The 5,113-nt window shown below is 34.0% G+C and overlaps 1 non-coding gene across 1 annotated transcript; it reads left to right on the forward strand.

Moving 5' to 3' along the window:
• The first annotated feature begins 285 nt into the window (after window positions 1–285).
• On the forward strand, window positions 286–392 carry LOC145141761 (small nucleolar RNA R71). Its single transcript, XR_013722955.1, has one exon. It is a non-coding gene; the product is annotated as a small nucleolar RNA R71 (small nucleolar RNA).
• The last annotated feature ends 4,721 nt before the right edge of the window (window positions 393–5,113 follow it).

A 5,113-nucleotide genomic window follows, 5' to 3' on the forward strand; every position in this document is an offset into this window, starting at 1 on the left:
CCCACTCGGCTGGCATGGATGGATTGGTTCATATTTTTCATCCTATGATCTATGCTCTCCAAGTTAGCCATCACTGCCGCCATGTCATCAGAAACTGAATTCACCACCCCTCGTGTTGAGTCGTGCCTTGGGTTATGATATTCTCTTGAGCGATTGGAGAATTCGTCAATCAATTCTTTTATAACTACGGGTGCCTTCTTCGTGAGTGGTCCTTGGGAGTCAACGAGTTGCCTGGTTGTCACATTCACTCCATCATAGAATATAGAGACTTCTTGCTGAATGTTTAGGTCATTATGAGGGCAGTTCCTCAACAAGCCTTTATATCTTTCCCACGCCTCATAGAGTGACTCACCTCTTTGTTGTTCGAAGTTTGCAATGGCTTTCTTCAACTTTTCTATTTTGGATGGTGGGAAAAACTGATCGATGAATTCCTCGCGCATATTTTGCCATGTTGTGATGGATCCTGGAAGGAGTGATTTTAGCCAATCTTTTGCGGCTCCCTTAAATGTAACCGGTACCATACGAAGTAGAACAGTCTCACGAGGTACATTAGGGATGTTGAAGTAGTCGTCTATGTCGTTGACCTCATCGATATGCTTGTACGTGTTTTCGTGATCCTTCCCGTAGAATGGGATGTCCTTTAGTTAGGCGAGTATGTGACCTTTCAGCTCAAATTTTGCAGTTGCTAGAATCGCGGGTTGCACGAGTCCTTGCCCGATATCGTCACACATCCTTCTTTTGTATTCGCCCATGGGTATGTCTGCAATGTTGGCCATCTATTCTTCTGGTTCGGTCTCACTTTTTTCTTCAAATTCGGGTATCTCTAACTCAAGATCTTCTATCTTTTTGTCAAAACCGCTTGATTCTCCGATTGCATTGTCCTTCTTTTTGCGAATAATCCATTCCGGATCTTCCATGGGTGGCACTACTGTAGAACTGGAACTCCTGGACATAAAATCCTAAAACAAACAGAAAAACACGCGTAAAACGAACAAAAATGAAACAAAAACGAAACTGTAAACGCGACCAACTTGTCGAGTTCAGAAGTGTACTCGACGAGTCCAACGCAAAAATCAGAAAAATAAAAACTGAAAACTAGTAACTTTATGCAAGATAAATCTCACACAAAGGATCGATAACACTATCAAATAAAATTAACTATGAGAACTGTTCCCCAGCAACGGCGCCAAAATCTTGATGTGTGTGTAATATAGTAGTTTTAATCCTACTAACTTAAACACAAAGACAAACACACGAAAGGCAGTGTACCTATTGATTAGCAGTTTAGTTCAGGCAAGTAGGGTATCAAACATAAGGAACGGTAAACAATTAAAATTAATACTAATATTATCCAAATATAACAATATTTAAAAAGGGGTTTTTCTCTAGTTTTGCAAGACTACAAACTTAAGCAATTACTAAACACTTCAACAAAGGACAATTAATAACTAAAAGAGAAGCAAAAGACAACTAGATTCAATAAGATAAAAGAGACTTTCGTTTAGATTCGATTCACTTATTCCTATGGTTGATTTCGTGGCAAGTGCAATGGATTAATATATCAATGGTTACCGATTTCAAATATGATTAGGTTCATATTCACTATTACTAATCCTTTAACAAACAAGTTAATTCAAACAGTGGCCAGTTGATTAAACTAACATGTTTCCTAGTATTCAGTTCGAATCAAGTAAGACTTGTAATATTAGTTAACTAAATTGGTTGATTCAATTATTTCATATGTGGTTGGTCATCACATATGCTCACACATTAACTTACTTATTTTCTAGTTAACCCTAGGTTCATGTTCACTAATACTAGGAATACAATCTTGCTTTCACAAAACTATAAGATTCAAGCAATCAAGAAGATGTTCATGCAACTTAATTACTTTGTTATTAACAGAAAATAATTATCAATAACATTCAAGGATCTTTAACAAGCTTAACTAGACAAATAACCAAATCAATAATAATCCAAGCGACTTAATCAAACCATATTCATAAGATCATCTAGTCTAAACAGAAGTATGAAGTTTTTAGCTCATAACTACAGCAAATAACATCCTAAACTCAAAATCTAATGTAATACACATGATTCAAAACAAAGATTAAGAGTAAAGTAATAGTTTATTGCCATTGATCTCTTTAAATCCAAGCTTCTATTTGAAATTCGAAAACCAAAGCTTCTCAGAACCTCTCTAGCCTCCAAAATTAGTCCAAAGCCTCCAACAAAAGTTAGGGTTAGAATGAGAAACGATCTTTATATAGTTTCCAAATATTAACCCCAAATCTTCGACTTTTTGGGACAAACTCGCCGAGTTTTTTTACTTAAAACGCGTGTCCGGAAAGGCATCCTTGTATCAGGAATCTTTCAGGTAACTCGTCGAGTTGAAGGACCAACTCGTCGAGTTCTTCTTCATTTAAGCCTTATTTCTTCAAAATCCAATCTCCAAGCTTCGAATTGCTCAATCCGCTTCCTTTTTCATCCAAGCATGTCTTTAAAGCTGAAAATGAAATTTTAAACTAATTAAGCACCTTTTGTTCATAAATTCAGAAAAAAAACAGCAAAAAGTATTAAGATATTGTATGAATTATATGACTAAATATGCACATATATATATATATATATATATATATATATATATATATATATATATATATATATATATATATATAATGAAATTTTTACCCTATGATTTTCGGGTCGTTATATAATGAAAAGAAATTGAAAGTAATGAAAGAAATGGAAAGTAATGAAAGGAATTGGAAAGAATCGGAAAGTAATGAAATGAATATATTGCTCTAGCCATGATGTCCCCGTAGCGGGATGTAGATGATTCTATCAGGGTGGCACCTCCCCTTCACAAGATAGATGTCCTAATGGAAATGATGCCTTGGTGGACTGAATTTCTTCTTTCCACTTTGGTATAGACTCGGGGATATTGCTAGGCCCTAAGTATAAAAATCGCAACGGTTCTACATCGGAATTAGCCCTTAATGAAAGAAGGAATGGAATGTGAAAAGAAATTTCTTTTGAATTATGTTATTACTAATGAAATGCTTTGATATGGACCAGGATGTGTAAAATGTTTATTTGAAACATGTTTTGCAAAAATGAAATGTTTTTGATGAAAATGTGATAATTGTTTTGGGTCATAAACCCGCGTAGTTCACGAGACATTATTTTCTTACGTATCTCTTTTTAATTCCATGTATTTCAGGTTTCAATTAAGGATAAAGAATGAGAGATGGAAGTTAGAAGTTAATAGATAGAGAATAGAGTGGAGCTTATCAAGTTCCTTAGTCATGTTATTGATGTAATTCATATTTGGTTTCTATGGTTGTATAGATGCTTAATGGTAACACCCAATGTTTTAATTTGTAAATGTTTTTCAGGGACATGTTTTTTCGAAAAGCAGGTTAATACCCAAATGTTTTAAAACCATAGCATTTGAAAAAGTTTTGAAAATTTTTGAGTGTTACATTCTACTTGTTATCTATTGGGAATTGTTCATTTGTTATGGTATCCTCCTCGACTTTCATATTGGGAAAGATATCCATAATGAGCATATCTCAATTTAATAATGTGTCAACTTTAGAAAATTTGTTATTCCCAAAAAAGTAGATTTTTCAAATAAGGTGTCTTGCATCATTATGATTACGTCCTCGATGTTCCAAAATGATTTTCTGAACATATGAACATATGAAATGAATTTGCATTTAAGTGAAATATTTTACCAAAAGGCAAGACAAGAGAGATTTAAAAATTATCAAAAGTTCCTAATTGCATTCAAATTGAATAAGAGAGTTTTATATGTAATCAATGAAAGCTACATAAACAAACTCAAGAATCACAATGCTACCCTTGACAAGAGTCTTGCTATGGATCGTGTGCTTGAATCTTTCATTCGTTCTTATGATAACTTCAACTTGATTTATCATATGAATAGTATGGAGAAAAACATTGATGTAAGTCTTAAACCTTCCCAAAACCGAGAAAACCAGAAAAGAATTAGATATCATATCCAATTCCAGTTATCGATTTTGAATGTTGGTGAAATGAATAAGAAACGTTCGAATCCTAAATGGTAAGGAATGGTTTCAGCTGAAACTTCCCATTATGAAGGAATGGAGTTGGTGTGTCCTCTATTCCACACAACCATGATTCAGAAGAGGCAAGTTCCAATTAATGGAAATACAAGGATCATATGAAACAAAGATTGCCCTAATTATTGTAGGATGATAAAGTCAAAAGTTTGACTCTACATCAAGTACTTATATAATCAAACCCAAAATACTTCCATTTCATTGTTCCTTAATGCACGATGTGGAAATCACATTTGGATGTCATTGTAGGATCTATAGGAAGGAAGGAAGTTTAAGCATCGAAATCTAAACCCAATCATTGGAATGAATGAACGTCTCACGTCTCGATGATTGAGGATTTCAAGCTTGTGCTTAGTAATGGAGTTAGGTTTAAACTAGTTATCTGCTATTACTCTTCAAAAATGTCTAGAAATCAAAATTTCATCTTATGCGTTGTACAAACATGAATTTCAATTTTCATTTGATAATGGAAAAGTGAAAATTATAGTTTATAACGATGATGGTTTTATGTTTAAAATATGTTCTTTCAATTGGCATTCATGAAATGTAGGTTGCATTTCTAATAGCAGTGATGAATTGAACATTGATTCCTCTAATAGTTTATATATGATCGTGTTTGTGGCATAATCGCCTTAACCGCATAAGTAAGAATCACTTCACCGAGATCCAATTAGACTGGACTTTGAATCATTCGACCTTGAGTTGAATGATGTATGCGAGTCTTGTATATTGGCAAGACGACTTAGTCACCATTCACATTAACATGTAATAGAGACAAATGATTATTGGATCTTGTACACATTAATGTGTGCGGTTCTCTCAAATCTACCACAAGGGACGACATATACTACTATGCCATATTTATCGATAATTTCAATAAATATGATTATGTTTATATGATTTAGCATAATTTTGACACTTTGAAAAGTTTCAAGAGTACCAGAACTAAGTAGGGAATCAATTGGGTATGAAGATAAAGGCTCTCCACTCTGAAAGGAAAGGAG

This window comes from Lactuca virosa, chromosome 9 (assembly GCF_052849685.1).
Source record: "Lactuca virosa cultivar CGN04683 chromosome 9, Lactuca_virosa_CGN04683_v6, whole genome shotgun sequence".
Classification (NCBI taxonomy): Eukaryota; Viridiplantae; Streptophyta; class Magnoliopsida; order Asterales; family Asteraceae; genus Lactuca; species Lactuca virosa.